The sequence below is a fragment of the Neopelma chrysocephalum genome, unplaced genomic scaffold, assembly GCF_003984885.1.
Source record: "Neopelma chrysocephalum unplaced genomic scaffold, ASM398488v2 Primary Assembly neopelma1_96545, whole genome shotgun sequence".
Lineage (NCBI taxonomy): Eukaryota > Metazoa > Chordata > Aves > Passeriformes > Pipridae > Neopelma > Neopelma chrysocephalum.
Window position 1 is genome coordinate 911,422 of NW_020925190.1, and position 23,684 is coordinate 935,105.

The 23,684-nt window shown below is 43.2% G+C and overlaps 1 long non-coding RNA gene across 1 annotated transcript in view; it reads left to right on the forward strand.

Annotated features, from left to right (window-relative positions):
* LOC113981447 overlaps positions 1-13,624 on the forward strand; it is a 28,622-nt gene extending 14,998 nt beyond the window's left edge. The window contains exon 2 of the long non-coding RNA XR_003538418.1: positions 12,912-13,624. This is a non-coding gene — a long non-coding RNA (uncharacterized LOC113981447). The remainder of the gene's footprint in view (positions 1-12,911) is intronic.
* The last annotated feature ends 10,060 nt before the right edge of the window (positions 13,625-23,684 follow it).

The following is a 23,684-nucleotide window of genomic DNA, read 5'->3' on the forward strand; positions in this document are numbered from 1 at the left end:
CTGCAGTGGAGGGGCACAAAGCGCTGGCTGGGGTGGGGGGGCACAAATTGCCAGCCTGTTCCCTTGTGTCGCATATGTTTGCTGTACCGGGGCGTGTGACAATGCCCTTCGTCTCCCATTTTTTGGCACCCTCCTTGCTTTTGGGCGCCTACGGGGGGCTGCTTCTAAGGGTCTCCTGGGACAGTCTCTTTGGAAGTGGTCGGGCACCGCAAGCGTAACAACCACTCCTGGGTCTGGCTCCCTCCTGTACTCTTAGCTGGGCACTCAGTGCTACTGCTAACGAGTCAGTTTGGTGTCCCACTGAGCCGACCCCTTGGCAAGCACGAACCAGCTCTGCAATGCTGCAGCTCTTCTGTTTAGGAAGAGCCTGCAATGCTCTCTTACAGTCTGAGTTCGCGTTTTCGAAAGCCAGTTTCCTACAAAGTATCTCTCTGGCTTCCTCATTTTCAATCTGCCTATCTAGGGTAGATTGCAGCTGATCCAAGAATTGGGAGTACGGTTCTGTCAGGCCTTGCATTATCCTTGTGAATGACAAATTAGTGTCTCGGTCTGATGTGAGAAGTGTTCTCATGGCTCTCATAGCGTGTTTAGCTATCACCTCGTACACTTCCTTATTGTACCCAGATTGAGCATCTATCGACCGATAATTACCCTCCCTGGTTAGTTGGTGTGCGGTAACGCCTGCTTGCGGGTCATTGGCATACACAGAGCAATTCTTCCGAAAGTCGTTCAGCCACACGTTGTACTGTGTATTGGTAAGACTTATTTTTAAGATAGTCTTCCAATCGTGTGGCATGAAAATGTAGGTAGAGCTTAGTGTGTCTAAAAATGCCAGGGTGTTAGATGAAGACACGCCAGTTTCCCTTATTATTTGCCTCACTTCCTTTGTTAGTTCGTGAGGCAAAGCTTTGAACCGGCGGCTATTGCGTGGACCAATGATGACTGGGCATGCATTAATCACTTGCAAGTCTCCCACCCGTATTGCCTCTTCTCGACACAGACTCCACCTATCATTCGACCCTCCCCCAGTTGCTACCTCACTCCTTCCCGACGGAACTAACCCTAGCTCCTCCTCCTCCTCCCACCCCCACTCCTCCCCCCTGGCGGCTCTGGTGATCTCGGTTCCCGGTGAGGGGGTGTGGGTGGGTGTCGGAGGCGGCGAGGGGGCGGAGCTACCTCCCCCCTCGCGCCTATGGGTGGGGCGGGGCGGCGCAGGGGCCAGGAGAGACGGGTCAGTCCCCGGGCCGTTTGATGGGCAAGATGGCGACGCCCATGAGGGACCACACGGCCGGCGATCATCCGCAGGACGGGGGGGCAAATCTGCTGGACTACCCCCCCGGTCGCTGTAACGGAGCCCTCTGCGGTGATCCCATGAGTGGGGATCTCGCATCGCAGGCTCCGTCCCCTCCCAACGGCCCGTGCCCCTTCAGCTCTCGGCTTCTGACTCTGTGCTTAAATCACGAACGCTTCCCATTCCCCCCCCCCCGCTGGACTTTGGGCGTTAGTGTCCCTACGCCTAAAAGTTGGGCGGCTGCTGCTAGCAGTATTATTCGGGGGGTGCGTGCTGGTGTTATACGCTTGTGTTGTCCGTTCGTGGACTCTGTGTAGTGCAGACATTATTATCTGCCATGCTGGGAAAGCTCTGATAGCCTGGGGGTCTCCCCCATGGGCTGTTAGCTTTATGAAGTTCCCCAGTTCTTCCCACATGTGTATATTTAGGGCTTCTGCCAGCGGCAGTTCGGGGGTAGCTGTCTTAGTAAAACGTACAAGCTCAGTAAGTTTGGCCCGTGTGGCTTGCACATTGTATGGTTTGAGAAGGATTGCCAGTGCATCTGTGTCTTGTGAAAGTGCGGTGGAGAAAAAGATTCCCATTTTACCTTTTCTCGGCGCTTTGGACTCACGTCGTCGGAAGTTCTTTGTGTGGTGGCTGGCTACTCCCGGTTTCTGATCGGCTGATTTCCCCGGTTCAGCAGCGGCGGTGGCGCGGTGGCGGGGCGGCGTGCTCGGTCGGCGGCGGCTGCAACAGCGGGGCTTCTCCGCGGCGCTGGCGGCGGTGGCGGCTTCTCACGGCGCTGGCGGCGCGCGGCTTGGCGGCGGGCTCGGGGCTCGGCTCAGGCGGCGGCGGCTTCTCCTCGGCGCGGCGGCGGGCGCGGGGTCCTTCTCGGCTCAGTGGCAGCAGTCTGTGGGGCTCGCTAGGCGAGGTGGGTTGCGGGGGCTGCGGACGCGGTCGCGCAGGGCTCGGCAGGAGTGGCGGGCGCATACAGCAGCGGCGGGCGGCGTGGAGCTGCGGGGCTTTCTGCTAGGCAGACAGCCAGAGCGGGGGTCCGGCGGTGCGGCTGGGGTGGTGCGGGCAGCTGCGGCGCCGATCCAGCGTGGCAGTTTCGGCCGCGACGGTGGCGATGGGGCGGCAGAGGCTTCCCCGTGGTTTCAGCGCGGCTCGCGGCTCGGGGCTCCGAGCTGCAGTCACGCTGCCACTCGGGGAGCAGTTCTAGCCGCGCAGGCTGCCTTTCAGCTTGACTCACCGCTTCGGTGGTGCGTGGGACCTTCTCCGCTCTCTCCGGTGCCTGCCCGCTCCGATCTCTTGGCTATTTCTTCTTTCTTCTTTCTTCCTGTTTTCTGTGCACTTTCCTAACTTTTTTGGAGCTCACTAACTTCGTTCCTTGGTCTACCCCAAGGCAACGTTTACAGACGTCTATGTTTTTTTTTTGGTAAAAACACTCCCACTTCATAAAACTGAAGTGATAACCGGAATGTTACCGATAATACCTGGTACAGGTTTTTAAGCTATCAGATCTAATGTAGATTCGGTCCCGTTGGGGCGCCAGATGTAGCGTCATGTGTGACACTGCCTTTATATGATAAAGAATAACTACACACTCTCTGGAGCTGGTGGAATCAGAGAGCCTTTATTCGAATTCCGCGCCCCCTTTTATATCCCATAACCATGTGATCCCTTTATCCAGTGGGGGTTGTGAACCTCGGCGCATGCTCTTTGGGCCTCTCTGCCCTGGTACATCCCTCTGTACCCCAGACACGCCCCTACAGAAGACAAGTGTTGTTTTTGCCTGAGCTGGCATCATTGTCCTATTGCTTGACTGTTCACAAAGTATTTCCAAGCATAAACTGCATGTTCAGGTGCAAGCTCCACAGTGTACTTGTGCACGTGTAGTTAACCCAACCTGCCTATTTTGGCATTGTGATACAAAAACGAGAAAGGTCAGCCAGAATCATTAAACAGAATACCAACTATTTGCCAGCCTGTAGGGTTAGTTGAATATCCAACATCGATCAAATTTCTGAATGGCCGAACACCCAGTATGTCCGCTTTTATGTAAATGCCTACTAGAGGACTCTCAACTCTTTTAAAAACTGAGCTATACTTCTCAGTTCTCAGACATGGTCTTTATGCATCTGTTTTTGAAAATCTGGCTTTACTAAATGTGGTTTGTTTAAAATAAAACCCTTTGCTTCCCTGAGATGCTTCCTAGAGCTCTGGGGTTACCCTCCTTCTTTTTCTGCTTTCTCCCTGGAATTTTTCTGGTATTACAGCCTAGAGAAAGTCTGTAATAAGGCTGCTCATGCCAATGAATTGATAAGTAAAAGGCTGAGAGATTTCTTATGAGGACCTGTTCCCCATAGTAGGGTGACTATCTTCATAGGCATGATGTTATACTGAGAGTCGTTATGGTAGAGACAACTGCCTTCTTTCATCCATCCTATCCTTCCCTGAAATCTTCAAGTCTTCAGGCTGCTAAGCTTCACCTCTTGCTACTGAGAGTGATGACTTTCAAGTTCTTCCTGTACTTTTTTGGTGGAATCTTCCCAGGTGTTACATGTTGCCTGCATCTCCATTTCATTTGGGGAGATTTCAAATAAAAGAGAAATAGTTTTTTTCACAGAGACGTCTTCTGTATTCCAAAAAAACAAGTTAAACTGTGAGACCCTTTACAGTGAATTGGTATTAATTGAAATTAATTTCTTCCCCAGAGGAAAAGGCCAATCAGCTGGAGGAATTTTGTTTTTCTGTGTGTAGAAATCAAGTTAGTAAAGTCTAATTTGCTTCACAGGAATGTTGGTGCCATAAAGTTCTGATGTGCCCTTAGCTGTCCATGTGAGTATTTTTTTGTTATTTTGTGAATAAATTTTTTCAGCTGGCATTTTGTTTTTCATCTTCTGCCCTTGCAAATAATCTAAGAGATATGGAAACTGGTATGAATTATTCTTCAGTTTCACACAAGTGAATTGAATAATTTTACTATGCTTTGGTCTTTGTTCTGCCTTCTTTTCTGTTAAAAGTCAATGTTAAACAGCTGTTTGACTTGCATGAGTGATGCGTCTACTTTAGGTCAAGACACTTAAACCTGTGTTTGGTTATTCCTAGGGAAGAAAGGCCTTCTTTAATGAAATCTATAGCATTTTTTGATGTAAGACACTTTATAGGTTGTGGATTTTCTATAGTGGGGAAGATTTTGTTGTTACATTTGGTCCCATGGCTTGATTTTGGGTTGTTCAGCATTCTGAGCTCATTACTTTTTTTTTTTTATAGTGGGGCTGGTGCTTTTTTTAAGGCATATCTTCATACAGTGCTTTGGATGTTTTGTCTTTACTGAAATTTCTCTTTCCAACTCAGTATTCTAATGGAATCCTTTATGGATTTTTTTGGCTCAGATAGCATTGGGACAACTGGGGGTTTTTTCTCCCTTTTTGGATTTCTCTGCCTTTCTTCAAATTCCGGCTTTCCATTTGGTATGCTTTAATATTTCCCTCCTTCATTCTCTCTGTGTCCTGCTCTGCATTTTTTGTTGGTTTAATTTACTTGTGAAACTTTGCAAAATGTTAAAGCTGTTGCCCATCTTTTGGCCATTTTGCAGATAGTCTGTAGTGACTCTGAAAGTTATTTTGGAGTAATACATGCCCTGCAAACTCAACCATTTTAAGCATACTCATTTCTCTTTAAATTGAACAACTTTCACTGGCTATTTATGTTCTTCAGTTTACTATATAATTGCATTGACAAACTCAATTTTTTTTGTTTGAAGTTCAGTCATTCGTCATGCCAGACAGGCTAGAATTATGTAATATCTTATTGCAAAAGTTATGTGTAATTAATATTTTTTATTGAAAATATAAGTTCTTACGTTTTTGTGTGTGTTACAGTAGGGAGTATACTGAATGACAGACAAATGACACATGGTTCATAGGACAAAGTCTGCTTTTGTATTCCTTCTGTACTGATCATCCATCATGGGTAATATTTAGTTATTTCTCTGCAAAGGTATAAGTGGCTCCACTGTTTGAAATGCAGACTTGGGAGTACTGTGTTTCTAGTGAAAGAGATTTTGGACCCAATTTGACCTTTTTGTACCATTTAATACTGATGGGGAATGTTAATTGCAAAATTACATACAGTATGTTTTGTGAAGAGTCTTTTCACATAACCTGTTCATCTGTAAATGAGAAGATTAAGTAAATTATAGGAAAGTGAATGTTTGAGAACTGTAGGATGAGAAAATTGGCCATTGACTTCAGAGAAAACTAAATACTTTTGAACATCTTGCTTTTGACTTCATTTTTGAGAATGTTTGCATAGCTGGGCAATGGTTAATGTACTACAAATCTTCGGCAGTAGAAATTGGCCCAGAAAATCCTTTTTAGGAAGGTTCACAGCTTTCAATTTGCTTTATCAGCAGAGAAGCTAGGTTCTGTTTTTTGAAATAAGGATATCAAGATTAGGAAAAACTTGTGCAATATATGTAATTTTGTAGAAGAGGTTTAATAAAACTACTTGGGAAACCATTAAGAAAAATGATGAATCAGGTATGTCTGTTTGCTGTGGCTTAACCCAGAACTATTTGAGACACCACAGCCCCAAGGAGTAAATTTTATGCAAACTTTTGTATTGTTCAGTGGCTGATGACTCCACTTGGCTTGTATTTTACTTCATTTTTAACCTCTGGAGAACACTGGGAAGGGTAATGATTATTCTACATTAGTCATTCCCTGACAGTGAAGAGGCAATCTGGGCATTTGGAAATGACACAGTAGATTCTTGACCCTCACAGCAAATCTCCCAGGGACTTTAGAGAGGCCATGGTCATGCAGATGTGTCAACTTCCATACTGTAAGGCAGCGTCTTAATGTGGACTCAATATCAACAGCACCTAAGATGACTGTCTTTGTGCTGTGACTGTCAGTGTCTGCTCTGTGGTCACTACTCAGGCTTCAGAGAGAAGGTTCTTCCTCCTGCTCTGTTCTTTTTTACCTGATACAGGCAGTACATCACTAGACCTTTTCCCTGTTCTCTTCGTCCCACAAAAACTGTTCTCATGATGATGAAATGGTGCCTTCTGGAGCACAAGGAGAATCCAGTTGAGTAAAAATATCTTCTTAATGAACGGGAGGTCTTAAAAGCATCTAGCACTGAGAACGTGCCCCAGAATGGGGATTAGCATTCAGTCAATTTGCTGCAGGCTCAGTACTTTATTGCTGGTGTCCGCAAGGGACTCCACTCCCAACATGACAACCCTATGTATGCAGAGGCTCGATAGCCTTCCAGCAAAGGCACCAGAGAGCCTTTGTGAGGGGAGCTTTGCTGAGCAGCTTCTGGGTTGGCAGGGAGATCAGGAAGCTCTGCCTCAGAAGATGGAATATTCCATCTGCTGAGCTCTCTCTGTTTCCTGAAGTAGCATGCTTGACGGTTGCTTCTCTCATACATCATTTGCAGGTTCCACCAATATTTTCTGGAAGTCTAGAGTCAGCAGACTTGATTTTCCTATGATGTTTACATACTCTTCTTATCGCCTTGGGTATTATTTCACTTCCTTATCTTGAACGTGCTTGGTACGTGAAGGTATTTGACCTCTGTTCTTCCCTCCTCCTAGCTTCCTTTGTTGGTATCTGCAGCTGTAATTTCTACATTTTCTTTCGATAATAAACTCCTCTCCTTTTATTTCTTCATTTTCAGTCCTATTGTAATTGGTACAGGTTTCTACTTGCCTAAAGTTGTCCTTATGGGGGACATATGTAATGCCATCATGGCACAAGGCTCAAAAAATCCACACTGTGACAGCAGTGGCCATCCTCCCTGTGAACTGTGATTTCATTTAGAAGATCTTCACATAGGTGGGCGGTGTAGATGAGTGGCACTTTGCAGTGCCAAATACTGGGAAGCCCTGTCAGGAAACAAGGCCTCAAGAGGCTCTCTAGAAGATGTAGACATGATGAGCTCTGGTCATCTTTCTGGTATGCTAATCTTGGAGGGTCTCTGTGTAAGGAGAGCCCATGCTGGGGTCAGGATGTGCAGTGATTTACCCAGAAAGTGCCTCTGGTAGTTTCATTCCCTGTGCCGCTGAACAACAGCATAGGCTATACTGGGAGCCACACATTGGAAGGTGGTGTTATTAAGCACAGGTTAATTGCTTCTTTTTTTGTTGAGGACTGGAATAGGGGCACTTCCAAGAGTAAGGGACAGCTCAGCAAGACGGATTAGTAGTGTCCTATCGTTATTTGTTTTGGCATATGCAGAAGTGAAAAATAAAAATTCTTGGATGTGTCCCTGTTTAATTTTCGGTCAGGGAAAGCCCTGTATTCTTCCAACCTGGCTATTTTAATTGTATTATGAAAATATTCTTACAGGTTCAACCACTTTATGATCAGACTAACTTCTTTGTAAAATACATGATCCATTTAAGGCTTTTTTTAAAGTGAGAAATATGGAAATGAACAGCTCTGCTTTCTTTATCTCTCTAAAGTACAAAACCATTTTAATTTTAAATTTGTAACAAGAATTCTTTCTCTCACGTGGGCCCCTCTCTGCCAAACCAGGCACCTCAGCAGAGTTAAAGACATAAAGCTTTCCAAATGCTTCTATGTGGCTTGAAGTGAGGTTGTGTGGATGCCATGTCTCTTATTATAAAATATTCCAGGAGGAACACTGGTGAGAATTTTCTTCTCTTAGAGGGAATGCCTCTACACGTGGGAGTAGGAAGGGCCAATGAAAAATACAAATTATTGATATTTAAAAAAAAAATTTACAACATGTATTTTAGCAGGTTTGTACAACCATAACCAATTCATTTGCCACCTGCAAAGAAATTGTCCGGTTTTACTTTTAATATGGGTAGGTAGTACAGGAAATTTGTACTTCTGTGAATCCTAATACATGGAAATATTTTTGTTGCTGTATTCATTTGGAAACTCTGTAATTGTACTGGAAAAAAAGAAATACTGGGCTGAAGTAGTGCTTGTATAATTGTTTCTAACATGCCTAAAAGTCTTTGCATCCCTGTTCCTTGACTTCAGGGACTCAAGATCACTTTACTTGCTGAGTTCTGTTTGGTTTTCTTGGGGTTTTGGTTTTTTTATTAATAGAAGACTGGGAGGTGTACTGAGTTTAAACCATCAATGCAAATAACTCTTCAGCAACTTTTCCACTAGTTCACCAAAAAAGTTCATGGTTTTGTAGTGGTATGATTTTTAAAAGATTTGGTTCTGTTCAATGATTAATATCAAACAGTCAGCCTTTTCTTACTTTGTCTTTTGAAGTTCACATAGGCAAGAAAATGACAGTAAATCACAGCATACACTGAGTGCAAAGAGATGTTTTTATCAGATTTATACAGCTACTCCCAGACTTTCTGTGCAAAGAGGATCTTGGCTTTCAGTGACACCTGCAAAATATTTCCTAAAGTGAGGCAGCTATTGGTGCACTAGAAACGGAGAAATCTCGGAAGCAAGTAATGGTCCAGTAATGCAGTCTGAAAAACTGCTGAATCTGATCCCTGCATAGAAAACTGTTTGGAACAGACATGGGTAAATACATTTTCCAGAAGTGGCTTTTATTTGCGCAAGTGAGAGATGGATGTTTTGAGTTCTTACCAGCTATAGGCCTAAAGTGTAAAAAAACTCTGGGTCACTGGTTCTGATTTTGACCTTTGCATTCATAAAAGAAAGACCGATCTCTCTGAGGATATACTAACTAATGGAAACCGATTATTTACTCTCACTTTAGCTGTACAGACTATCAAAAAGTAAAATAACACAACACACTCTGGCTTCAAGGCCACGGAGTGAAGAACATGTTTCAGGAGAAAAGCAGCACTTCAGTATTTGACATTGGTAAATAAACATTGTGATAAGTTTGACCAAGAAAGACTGTGATTTTTTCATTCACGTGATGAATATTGTTCTTTTATGTCACTGTTTCACTAACACTACACCCTGTATGATACTCCAGGATAATCGGTCAGTGAGGCATATTTTAACTGACATGAAATAAAGGCAACATGGCAGCGTATATACCAGAGCTGGTAAGTGAGCTGTATGCTTTACATGGAATGGCTATTTCTGGATCCTAAGCTCAGCACCTTAGTCTGTGAGCAGAGGATGCTGCATGCTGGAGGACTTGGAGGGAAAACTGTCTCCTAAGATTGCTACCTGTGTCTGAGAGGAGGCATGGGGCAGGTGGCTTGTGCAAAACTGAAAGGACACTTTCCTCCAGCCCTAGAAACTTCTCTGCCCCATCTCCATCAGAGCATGGGGAAGCTTAGAGGTCCAGGGTGAGATCCCAGAGTGGTTTGCCAAGAACTAGGCAGGCCTGCATTGGGATAGCCTACATCAGCATCCATGACCTGCTACTTGGGACTGGAAGTAGGATAGATAACCAGAGATTCCAGCCACTAGGAAGCTGCGGAAACATGGGCCTCTGTTGCCACTTCACTCTAATAGGCACAAAACTGGATTAGAGTGTATAAGGTACTCTCAACCCCTGTAGCTCCCCTGGATGTGCAAGGAATTAACTGGCTGTGGTTCAGCAACATTTTGAAGCAGCCTTACTATGAAGTGCAGCTCTAATGCTATACCGGGGTCATCTGCCTCTCCCAGGCTCCCTACTCACTTGTGCAAGGTCTGGCAATGAGGCAGTGCAGCTGCTGGAAATTCCAGTACTGAAAAGGATAGATATGGGGCTTCAACTTTGATGCACAGCACTGTCATTTAGAGGGACCCTGTTCTCCCCCTTGCTTTAAGCCAACCAACTTGCTCTATTCAAAGAAAATGTTATTGTATCTTTTAATGAAAAAAGTCTTTGCTGACCAAACAGGTTTGCTTGCGTTCTGTTAGCTCCAATAACTCTGCTGGGTGGAAAGCAATCAATCCTGGAGTTTTTAATAATATGTGAGCTGTAGCTTTGCTTTGCAAGCAGGCAGGACTGTAATAGTGTCTGCTGAAACCATTCCTGCCAAAACAAACACCAGGAGAGGTTTCTTTTCCGTATACCAAAGTCTCACTTTAGTACTTGCCAGGGAACACTTTTTGCTTCTCCAGTCTTCTGCCTGTAGTGGACAAATAAAGAGCACTGCAGATAGCAACAATCAGTGAGCATCTTGGTACTGGAGGACTGCATGAAAAGTTGTGGGCTGCAATCCTTAATGCAATGTTCTTTCCTTTGGAAAGGACTTTACTCTTTCCTTTCAGCGCTTTTATAGGACCTTGGAGCTGGGGCCTGCATTCTTCTGCAGTAAGCTCACAAGGTTGGATTCCCTTCGGACTTGCAAACCTTGGTCACATTCATATTTTATGTGAGCCACTCTGCATAATTGATTTTTCTGGTGTTTATTTTTCTTGATTTGAAATAATTCTTATTTCCCTGTGAGTAAAACTTGCCTGTTAATGACTGCTAGCTGTAGCATGACAGCAACTATCCTCAAGTCTTCTCCCATGGCTCTGTCTCACCTCATCTGTCACCTCCAGACATGAGGTCAGAGGTTGCCATGAGGTGGGGGAAAAAATCATGATTTTGAAGAATTGAATTGTTTTACTTAAAGCATTGTCCTGAGATTAGCTATTCAGGCCTCCTTGGCTCAAGTGGTCTTCTTTTCTGTAGGAAAGGAGACCCCAGATTTCCCAGTGGTTAGGTCATACCTTTGAGTATACTAATAACAAAAGCACATGTTACCATACTGACTGATGATAACTAGGAGATGCTCTTTGCAGTTGTGCCACTGTATTTATGCTTGTGGTTTTTTGGGGGTGTATGTGTATCTCTGTGTGTGTTGGTAGTTACAAACGCTTGTGAAAATGAGATGAGAATGTGGATCTAGATGTGTCCCACACAGCCCATTTGCCCCTCCAAGGCTGCACCCAGAGCCTGGATCCAAGACCAGGAATAATCAGAGAGAAGTTGGTTCTTCCCTTGCACCAAGTAGCCAGGAGCAGCAGTGAGCTATTAGTAGGTTTCAGAGTTACAGATGGATGGGACCGAGTATTACCATAAAGTGATGTGAGCTCAGACTGTTTTCGAGTTTCATACACAGTTAAAAATGGCAGTAGGCAACATCTAGGATGCTGTGAAAAAACTCAGACTTGTGACATTTGCTTTTCAGTATTGTGGAGCAAAGTATTTCTGTTACTTTTGACTAAAATTTTGCTTGTTTGACTAGGTTGGCTGGCTTTCTCAATTTCCAGGTTATCATTAGCCATGGAAAGCATAAAATACCACAAGTACGCATCATATTTAGCTGTCTTGTTTATCAGTTACTCCCAGAAAATGCTGTCATTCATGTAGATATAGAAGTAAAACATGGATGTAGGCCATGTTCTCTCTTTTTTTTTTGCAGATCCTTACCTTATCAGGAATAGGAAATTCCCTGAGTTACTTTTCAATCATAAATAATGTAAAATTTCAAAGTGCTTTACTGAGTTGCAAACTTAAGGTACCATTCTCCTTTGACTACAAAATTTGCACCTGAATCTTACTTTCAAGCCCACCAACCATATGTTTCCAGACATTTACCTGCAGGAAAATGAAGGTACCTCCCAGTCCTTCTAGGAGATGAAGCTCTGAAAGAGCATTTTGCAGCTACACAAAACACCATATTATTCTGGATACCAACCATCAACCTTTGCCTGGGTAGCCATTGCTCTTAAGGTGATGAATAGTAATTTTTCTTTGATAGAACTTGCGATGATGATCTTGGAGACTATCTTGTATTATTTGAGAATACACATGCAAGCCTTCTAGAAACATATGGGACTCCTGTGTCCTCTCCAAATCTTTGATAAGATCTACCATCTACTACCTTAATGGAAAAAGACACTTTTGATGCCTGATGGGATAAAAGAGTTCCTACCATGATCTGATATTATTTACTCTGACTGTGAAGATGAGTCCTCTATTCCCACTTCTGACTTTTCCTGTCTTATTTTTCCCCATGTCATTATCTTTTCACCTTCATTTTTTTTATCATGCAGATAGATGAAATATTTCTTTATCATTCTAAGTTGCTGGTGTCCAACACAGGCACTTTAATATTAACTGTTTTCACCTAAATTGTGGAAGACAGCCTGAATCAAACTAAACATTGAGATCTAATATCAACTAACATCAACTTTCTACCTTCCATAGTCTGCTCACATCCAGAGAGGCTTTCTTTCATCGTAAGTCATGCTGCTCTCTGGAATGTCTCGGTGCTTGATTTATGAAAATCCATGTAGTTGAAAAGTATTACAGAGGAAACAAATTGTCAATAGCCAGATGCTATGCAACAAACACTCGGAAAACAAACATGCACTCAGCAGTTGATGGTCAACTTCTGGTTCTACTGAAGTTTCCAAAGGAATTGAAGGTTTTTTCAACCTAAAATGCAGGTTAACAGAGGACAGGGACTGGTAATATTTATACAAGATGCCAAGATGAAGGAATTTTTGATCCTTTTTTTTTTTCATGAGCCAGACAAATTTTCCTTTGAACCGATAGAGTGGCCTGGAGAAGGTGAAGATCTGTTAGGTTTCCCATAGGTAAACAGTTGTAGAAACATCTTTAAAAGAAAGAAATTACTTTAGTATATGAGATGGAATTTACAATACATTATTTTGTTCACCCAAATTACCTTTTTGGTTATGTCTTTTTTAAGGTTCCTTCTTAAAGGAGAAGTTGGAGGAAACTCTGTTATTGGAAGTCTTGTGACTGTATGAGGGCAGTGCTGGAGTACTGCCATGGTACTTTGACACATTATCATCCCAGTAAATGATCCAAGTGTTGAAATTCAGTGTGGAGCAATGGCTTTTGTAAAACTTTGTCATGTGTTTCAGGCCTTCTGGCAAGCACAGCATTATCTGATGGTATGTCACCTGGGGAGGAATGGAAGGAGAGAAGGGAAAAGAGAATATGGGCTTTATATGAGCTATAGTATTTAAACTAAAGCTGTAAATAAAGAAAAGCTTGCATGTAAGTTTACAAACATACAATTAAAACCCTTACTATTATCTAAATCCTTTTTCTTGCGTTATAATTTTATGATAAAAAGCATTACTGTTGGTTTTGGACTTTCATAATAACTCTAGTAGCCACAGAGAGAACCAAATGTTGTTTGTTTATTTACTTGTGAACCAAATTATGCCCCTCTGCAAACTTCACTGTGTAATTTGCACTGGATTTGCTGTTTATAAGCATGCACACACTGGTTTAAGTACTGCCCTCTCCCTGGAATTAGAATTGCCATGCAAGTGGCTATGATTTTAGTGAAACAGTTGCAACTCATTATATTTCCCGAAGTCAGAAATAGTCCTCCATTCAAATGTACAGTCAGTGCCTATAATAAATAAAACATGGCTGTCAGAATTAAAAGAGATGGAGTCATGGTAACAGACTCTGAGTACTGTTGAGTGTGATTAAATAAAATTGTGGATTTCTCCCCATTTATTACTTGTGGTTCATTTTGTTTACCAAATTCAGGAGTCAGTTATTGGTTACACTGGTTGACTACCCAGAGCATACACCTTTGAAATGTACACTTTCACATGCTTTCTGTGTGTTTGCATGCTGGTTTTATATGTATTTTCCTATCTGTGACATATAGATACTATGCAGCACAGCCACAGTTGCAACTGGACATCTTCATAATTTCTGCTGACATTTGCCTTGCTGTCAGCCTCACCCAACTGGAAAATGCACTGTGTGCTTCCAAATGATAGCGTTTGGAAATCTGGCCAGGGCTCTTTACAGGGCCTCAAAGCTGACGCTGAAAACTTGCCGAGTTATCAGTTCATATCAGGTGAAAACAACCTAGCTTTGCGCTAATTGATTTTTATGTGTGCTGGTGACGAGATTTAAGAAGATCTATGCAGCTAATTTCTGTTGATCACACCATATCACGATTAAGCATAAAGGAAGAAATTTCATCTGGAATGAAATGGTGTCCATTAAGACAAACACAGTGAAGATTTTACACCAAAGGAAATGTGCCTCACAGTGAGTAGTTTTCTGCTGCCTCATTCCACAAGAGGATGCAAGGGGGGTGACCCTCTTCCAGATTTTGGTACAGGGCTGACTCTGGTGCTGTGGGTTTCCCAGCCAACCTGGGGAGTAAGCCTGGAAAAAAACATGGTGAAAATACCATATCTACCCCTCACACACCTAGCCCCCTCACAAATTCATCTGGACAAGGGCAGTGGAGATGTTATGAGTTGGATCCTGCATCAGGGTTCATGGGTTAGGGGGACAAAACCTGTCCCGAGAAGCCTGAACCTCCAAAGCCTCAATTGCATCCTTTAGTTTTGCTTTCTTCCTGCCTTAATCCTTACTACTTGGCTGCAGATCAATGCCTTTGGGATCCCAGCTTCTGGGTCTCTGTATGGTTTCCTGTGCATCAGAAAAGCCTGTGAAGGGTGTCAAAACCTCTGCTAAAAAACCTTTTCTCTTGAGACTTGGCTTGCTGTGAAGGGCTGTATAGGATGGATTTTATGGCTTTTAAGAAAGAGTATTAAACAGGTGAAAATTAAAGGCATGAGTGCTTCTGTATATTTGCATGTGTGTAGGAAAGATAGCATTGCTGTTGGCATCCCTCATCTGAAGTACTGCTACATTCTGGACTCAGTTGATGCTCAGCGGTGCCTTCCTATTGACCTGAAACACTAATGCCAGCTAAGAATCCAACCCAGCTCTTGAACCTTTTGCACGTTTCCACCACCAGTGCATAAAATAACTTTTCTGCAAACACTGTTTGCAATTACACATTCCTGCTGTAATGGTGTATGGGCAAGTTCAGTTTTCAGTGTGCACTGATGTGCACTGCTAACAACTGCATCGCATGTTGTAAAGGGGGCCAAAAGAGAGAGACAGAGGGGTTTCTTGGGTACCAAATAGGGTTTTCTTGGACACCAAATAGGGTTTTCTGGTGTTTTGCATTCTGCCCTTGTGTAGTTTACATTTGCTGTCAATGAAAGTGCTGACATTACTCCAGGAGGGCTTGTTTCCAGTTGTGCCTGTGCTGATGGATGAGATTGAAACAGGTCAGCTCAGCTTTATCATGTCCTTCAACAATGTCTGTAACAAGGCAGGGAGGAACATGCTGGAAATTCAAGGAGCATAAGTATTTCTCTCTGCTCTTTGATGCTTGGTTGGCAATATCACAGGAAAATAAAAAACTGTATAAAAAGAAAGTGCTTTTAAGATGGTTACACCACACCTTTTTGCTACTTCTATCTCCTTGTGCTACAGATCTGCAGGAGGCTTTTATGGCATTAGAAAAAAACTCACAGTAGCAAACATGGAGAGGAGCATTAGTAACATGCTTCATTTTCTATAAAAGCAAATACTAAGCAGGCAAAACTATTGCTGGCAGGATTAAAGACATGCTGCTAGCAGTGTCTGAGTTGTTTTGAAATGCCTGGGGCATAAGGCATATAAAATGAAACGAGTCATCCCAGGTCGTCTCTTTAGGACCACTTCTCCCTTTCAATCTTGTGTTCGGGACAGAGAGCCAGTCCTGATGTGGCTTTTTAGACTGTCAGTCTGTCTGCTCTCTCTTTTTTTTCTAGGTGCTGATGTCTGCTGTGGTTAATTTTTATATTTTTTTGCTTATTTCTGAGAATTCTGCACACTCCTATAAAGGAACAGGCCAGCTCTGAAAACAAAAGTGTGTGGCATTTGTTCTTCAGGGTTACAGACATACTTTTCTTTGTCGTGAATGTGGGTGACATCACTATTTGTACATGTTCTTTGTCACTTTTTTGTATACTTCATTATCCATCTTCCCTTTATGCCTTTGTGATTTTTTTGTTTGTTTGTTTGTTTGTTGTTTAAAAGAAAATGGTGTAAAAGTCCGCAATTCTGGTTTGATTTATACTAGAAAAATTTTGTTAGGAATCCTGTGAGTCCCCTATTTTATAGTGTTCTTAGGTACAGGTACATGTACCAGGACAGTGGTATTTCAGTACCACTGAAATAAGTTTCAAAGAAAAACAGTTATGCTGTGGCTAATTTTCCTCCTCTCTCTATCTGTGTGACCATGAATAAATAGTTTTGTCACTTGTTTGAAAGAAGAATGCTGCAAATTCAAGGGAGGATGGTAAGAAAAGTAATTTTCAAAGGTCCTTTCACTGTAAGCCTGGGCATGTATACAGAAAATGCTGTGTAATGTAATCACTATCTCTTAAAATACTCAGTAATCAGTAGTTAGAGCACAGATTGTAGCCCAAATGCTCTTTAAAAGCAAGTGGAGGAATAGCTAAAACCCAGTGTGCTCCATTACAGTTACATTTAGGAAAATGCTTTGCCATGTCTGGCCAACCATGTTCTTAAAATAGAGGACACATGAGTTCCTACCATTTCCTCTCACACAGTTGGAACTGGCACCTGGCTGTTAGTTACAGTGGAGAAAGGAAGATAACACAGATGGAAAAAGGAGAATACTGTGAAGACATTCCAGATGCTATGACCTTATTTACATTTTTTGCCCCAATTTCTGTCTTTGGGACACAGCCACCTCCTAAGGGACTCAGGAAAGCAACAGCAGGAAATTTCTCCAATATTTCCTCCAGTTGTGATTGCTGGTGCCTCCTTTTACCCAGAGATTGGTGCTGTGCATCAGGTCTGCACCCCCAGGTAGCAGTATGAATTACACCTAGAAATACGCATTGCTGCATGGAGGAAGCTTTTGTGTGGAGCAGCTCTCCATTTGGGCCAAGTAAGTGTCCGTTTTGCCAAGTAACTGTCATCGTGATTTGTTGCTTGTTACACTGGCTCCCCGTGAAATACATAGTTGTATTCAAGATCTCAGTGGTAATCTCCAGGATCCTCAGGACTTGGCAGCATCAGCTGAGGCAGCGCCTCTCTCATGGGAGTGATGTCCTGGAACAGCTGCTTACCCCAAAAATAATGAGGATGTCACTTTGGAGGCTGAGTGTGAAAGTGATTTGGAGAGTGGGGCCTTTGTGGCCTTTGAGATGTCCTGGATCTCAGGTGGGAAGGTTAGGACCTTGCACTCTGCAGCACAGATCTCCTGGCTCACAGATTCAGCTCACCAGGCTAAAGGGAAGGGGCGTGATGGATATAGAGGTGAAAGGAAGAGTGGCATAGACAATTGAAGAAAAAAGAAAGAATTCAAATGTTTATGAAAGATGAGTATCTACAGTTTATGCCACTTCTCTGTAGTTTGTTATCTAGAAAAGCATCTGATTTTCAGAAGTGCTAAAAGGTTAGAGTTGCTACAATGACCTCAAACATTAAAAGTTTATGATCAGGCACACCCTTTGGAAAAGCTCAATCTTACTCAAATTCTGTAGCTCAGCCAGTGCTATTTGTAAATGCTATTTGGAGCCATTTGTCTCTTCAGAGGCAGCAAACTACTCTGGTTCTTTCTTGTTAGTAGGTAGATTGAGGGAAGAAATCCTCATGCTGGTGGACTCAGGACTCAGCTTTCATTCATTTTGTATCCATCTCGTATCCATCTTTCTTCCTGACAGAAAAATATTTGCTTGTTGCTGTGTGAAGAACTTTGCACAGAAACCTGACTTCAGAGAAGATTTGCTGACCATCTGTGGTCAATCTAGACATCTGGTTGTGCTCCAAAAAGTTCAAGGGGAAAGCCAGGTTCCCTGTTTTGCATTTAATTATCACTAAGTTACAATGAGTGTATTGTGCTGCAACCTTTGCAACTGTCACTGGTGATTAGGCTGTTGCAATACTATTTTGATAATGCAACATGAGGCTACATCCTAGACTTATTTGGAAAGTACCAATGTCAGATTTGGCAGCTTAGTTTTGGGGTTTTCTTCCAAGCTGCCTTTCTCAAGGAGCTCATGATGTAAATACTTGTGGTTCATTCTGCAGGTTACTGGGTAGAGTTTATCCTTTGCACTGCCTGGGACCTATCTCTTGGCCAGCCATCCCTCCTTTCTGGTCTGGAGTGCCATGGCAGAGGTAGGAAGGGTTTTAAGACTCATCTGGAAGTACAAAAGACATTAAACTAAAAGTACTTTGCCATGAGGATACCAGCTTTGGTCCTTGTTCCAAACTCTGGATTTGGAAGACTAATTTACTGAACTTAAATGTGTTCAAAGGCTTGTTGATTTCTTAGCCTTACAAGAGCATAGAAAGATTTGCAAATGGGGCACACTCAATAAAACTGGTGAATGCTTGAATAATGCCCATTCTAGCGAGGTTCAACATGACCTTTGTAAAAGGAAGCTCATCCGCACAAACCTGACAGCACTCTCAAAAGAGGCTTAGAGGCACATGGATAAGAGGCATTCCGTTAACCAACTAATGTTAGTTTTTCCAGAGACTTTTGACAGACTGTTTTCACCAAAAACTTGTAAGGAACATAACATGACCAAGAAGATCCTTGAATGGATAAATACTTGGTAAAGGGTAAAAAATGGGATGTATGAATAAATCACCAATTCTTGGAGCAGGGTGATGTCAGCAGGTGGATTGAATGGTGATCTGTGGTGGGACCTTTTATGTTCAGTGAGCAGCAACATAAGAAAATTTGCTCATGAAACGGAATTACTCAAACCAGCTAAGATGAGGCACCTCTATTAAGAGTTGTAGATGGATCTACAGGATGGTATTCAAGGTAGATAAAAATAAGGTGATACGAATAGGGGGAAATGGTCTTAAATTAATCTGTTAAACAGCAATTTCTGAGCTGACCATTACAACTCAGGATTAAGATCGTGGATACAACAGATTCAAGACAATATCAACTCAACACAGGTCGAGGAAGCATATAAAATGGTGGCAGTTATTACTGGAGAAAAACCAACCATAAGTCTGTCAATGTTTTAGTTCTTTTGTATTATGCAGGGTGCAGCAGAACTGCAAAAGAGCCAGAGAAGGTCAGCAAGGGTACAGAGCATCTTCCTAATGAGTTGTCACTAATGATGTCAGGGACACCTTACGAGGTCAGTGGAGTGATGTGCCAGGCCTTTCCCAGGGTCTGCTGAGGCTATGACTGGGGCTAACTTCTGCCTAATTTGTTTCAGACTTGTCCCAGAGAGCTGCCGTGAAAGGCACTCATTTTTAGTGAATGTGAGGACAAAGCTGTAAAAATAAACAGAAGTAATTTTGTTGAAAGTATTCACTCCACTATGTAGTGGCAGAACCAACTCTTTTGTAAACACATCCAGTTTCTTTTTTTCCAAAATCTTTTTCTTAAAAGCTAGTTTTCCACATCGCTTCTCAGCCACAGTCTCATTACTGTAAACAAATAGCATGTGAAACCTAGGAATAGTGTGTGAACCACCTTTTACACTAGACTTCATCACCTCCATGCAAACCAGCAAGCTGCATTGCAGAAGTGAAGTTTTATGTCCCTTGTAGCAGAAAAAGGGAGAATCTTACTGCAATCAGCCATGTCTGGTGGACAGGGGAGACAGGGAATGGGGAGCCATTTCCAAGGTAAAATGCCAGTTATGTGGCCAAGATTGAAGGTCCCAGATGCAGAGAGAATGCATTTCCCACTCCTTTTTTTTCAGCTCACAGCCTGCCCCTTGTTTTTTAAATTAATTTTTGGCAGTAACATAACCCCTGGAATCCTGCCAATTACTGCTTTAAAAATTGCTCTTGAAAAGACGGAGGGAGGCAGGGAGAAAGCAAGAGGGTAGAGGGAGTATGAAAACCTAATGGAGCCGATTGCAAGGATACATAACTAACATTTTTTCTGCAAAAATAATCTGTAATTTATTCTTCTGATGAGCCCATTTTTATGTCAGACCCTGTGGGAGAGAAGATGACTGTTTAGTAGAGGTTACTGGCTATTTCAAAGTAGCAACAGGACATCTAGGCAGAACTAAACATGTTGGTATTTTATGGAGTTTCTGTAAAAGAAAACTGTCTGTGTAACACGATCATTCCTTAAATCTTTAAAGCATGAAATGTTTATCGTTTAAAAGATGCAACCATGGAAACACAGACCTATTAAAGGAGAGTAAAGATTCTTCTCATTTTGGGTTGAATGGTTTCACAGTGCTGATTGAAGAAAGAGTACACCATCCTCATCCTGTCCTAGCAAGATGCACCATCTTGTCTGCATTTTCCCCTGACAGTGATTTGGGTTAGGTCTCATCCCCATTTTTATTGTTGTCTCCTTTCAGCCAGGCGTGGGTCAGCTGGAATTGGAGTTAGTCTCTCTCTGCCCACTTCCTTGGTGTTCATGCACCTGCTGGTGCCTTCATCTGGTACCAAGCACCACCCCTGTACAAAGTGGGTGACCATCTTGCAGCAAGATGGGGACTGGTACGGGCTCTTGTGGCACTGTCTCCTGGAGGATGCAGAGTAAAAAATTACAGAAGGCCCTCTCTATCCCTGTGGCTTACTGCAAGTTTGAAAAGGAAAGGTATAAATCAGTCCAAGTGTGGAAGAGATATTTCTGATCACTTTTTCTGCTGGATGGGGAGGCCTTGGAAGGGAGGATGTGTGTTGGCACCTTACTGACAAAAGCCGGAGGTATACATGCCAGCCATTAGGATATAGTGATGGTGGTGAGCTACAGTATTAACAGTTAGGAAAGAATAGGGGTGCCATCATCAGTCACTGTGCTTCCCTGGAGTCAGAGGCTGTCCTTCCCCATACTCAGCTTTCCGACTGCAGGGCTTTGCTGATTGCTGGCCAGGCCCTTGGCAGCTGCCTGCACTGCCATGCTGCTCTTCATCCAGCTCATCAGTTTCCTCTCCTAAAAACAACCCCCTTACAATTAACACTGATAGATGTGGGCTTCCTCTTTATTGTTTTCTGCTGTAATTTTCCCCAGTTGGTGTCAACCGAAGCCCTATATGCACTTTATGGTCTGTATTTTATGATGAAAGAGGAAAAGGCAAAAAGAAGAGGCAAAAAATTAATATTGTGTAAAGGATAAAGATGTTTTTTGTCTAAATATGCTGCACCATAAACATCCTGATATTCTCAAGTAGAATGTCTTTAAATGGATACTGACAGCTGATTTATGCTTGGTACTGATTGTTTTTGAAGGGACATATGTGAAAAAGAAAATGTGAAAAATATTATGGCAGAATATAAAAGGAACACTTGTTTTCATAAATGACGACATTGTTTTAAAATTTAAACATCTCCTTGCAATTTCAGGAAACTATAGCAACAACATCATGCTGTTGCACAAGGCCTACTGAAGTGATGCTGGGGAGAAACAAATAAAACTTTCTGCACTGCCCTGCAGAAAGGTTAAGGACTCTGCAGGTTATCACATAGTGCAGCCTCTGCTCTAAGCAGGCTCCACCACGTTCATTTGGTTCAATCATGCCATTCATCTAAAAGAACTAAAGGGTGCATTTTCAGGTGGTGGCTACAATTGGGTTTTAAACAGCATGATACTGCAGGCTGTGGAGCAGCACAAGCTCCCCTTGGAGGACAGTCAATGAGCAGGTATGGACCACTCATAACTAGCAAAAATAAATAATTGCTCATATATTTTGTGCCTCGGTTGCTGATGCTACTGAAAATGTAGCAATCTGAACTGATAATGGTGAATGAGGACTAGCCAAGTCTTCTGTTAATTAGTACTACCTGCCTGGACTGTTGCAGGGTGACAAGCTTCTATCAGCTGCAAGAAGTGCAACATAGGAAGAGCAGACCAGCATAGTGAAAGTGGTAGTGCAGAGGCCCCCTGACTATATGCTTGAGGGATTTTCTTTGGGACAAGGTGTAGAGGAGTAGCTGGACTGCATAAGTTGACTTCCTGGAGTGCCTCTGTTGGTCTTTCCGCCAAAGAAACCAGTTGATGCCCTCTAGGAGTGCTCTTGCCATGGAGAATTAATGGGTGGGAGGTGGCGATGCTCTCCTGGCCCTACCTAAAGCACTAATGTAAAAGACACCAGATGTTTAACTTAATGGGACTTGAGCAAATGGTCCCAAGGACATAGGGGTCCGTGCCTTACAGCAATCCCTGCACCACCCTGTCCCCCATAAGATCCTAGCATTCATATGCTGCAGAGCCCATCCCCAGAGCCTGAGGAGAAATGTTTTGCCCTTGGTGAAAAATAGTGACATTTATTTCACAACTGCTTGTTTCTGTATATGTGCAGCCTACTCCTTATCTCTGAGGCATTTCTAAAATTCCCGGCATCTTGCTCTCCCAGGCATCTCACATAACTGTGTGCCTCCCTGCCACACAGTGCTAAGCAACTTGTTACTGTATGACTGAGGGAAAGTCTGGAATAACCTTAATTTTCTATCTGAAAAGCAGCTGCAGGTCTCAGCAATTGTCCTGAGGAATGCTTTGTAGTTGATCCGTGTCCTGATGTGTCTAATATTACTAAGGACAGGATAAGCCAAATCTGGATGTCTCTGAATAATACTGTATTGTGAGATACTTCCACCTTTTCTTTTGCTGCAGACAGAAAGTACATGTCACTGGAGAAGACAATGCTTTCGATTAAGTTCACCAAGTGTGTATTTCAATTTTAGGATCATACCAGATGTGCTTCAGAAAATTGAATATTAAGGGGCTTTTTTAAAAGAGTTCTATTAAGGGATTAGAAAATGTTGGTATCATTAAAATAGGCAAGGAAACCTTCAGTAGGCTGTCAAAGAGGATTGCAGCCTCAGATAAGTCATGGAATCACAGAATATGCTGAGTTGGAAGGGACCCACAAGGATCATTGAGTCCTTAGCACTGCACAGAACCATCTCCAAGAGTCAGATCACGTGCCTGAGAGTGTCATCCAAATGCTTCTTGAACTCTATCAGGCTTGGTGCTGTGACCACTTCCCTGGGGAGCCTGTTCCAGTGCCCAATCACCCTCTGGATGAAAAACCTTCTTCTAATACCTAACCTAAACCTCCCCTGGCACAACTTCAGGCCACTCCCTTGGGTCCTGTCACTGGTCACCACAAAGAAGAGATCAGTGCCTGTCCCTCCTCTTCCCCTGAGGAGGAAGTCGTAGGCTGCAATGAAGTCTCCCCTCAGTCTCCTCTTCTCCAGGCTGAACAGACCAAGTGACCTCAGCCTCTCCTCATACCGCTTCCCCCAAGGCCCTTCACCATCTTTGTTGCCCTCCTATGGATTCTCTCTAAGAGCTTAATATCTTTCTTATATTGCAGTGACCAAAACTGCACACAGTATTCAAGGTGAGGCCTCACCAGTGCAGAGCAGAGCGGGACAATCCCCTCCCTTGACTGGCTGGTGATACTTTGCCTGTTCCCCACCAGAACATGATTGGCCCTCCTGGCTGCCAGGGCACTGCTGACTCCTATTCAACTTGCCATCGACCAGGGCTCCCAGGTCCCTTTCTGTGGCACTGCTTTGCAGCATCTTGTTCCCCAGTCTGTCCGTACATCCAGGGTTGCCGCATCCCAGGTGCAGAATCCGGCACTTTCCCTTGTTGAACTTCATCTGGTTGGTGATTGCCCAGTCCTCTGATTTGTCGAGGTCTCTCTGCAGGGCCTCC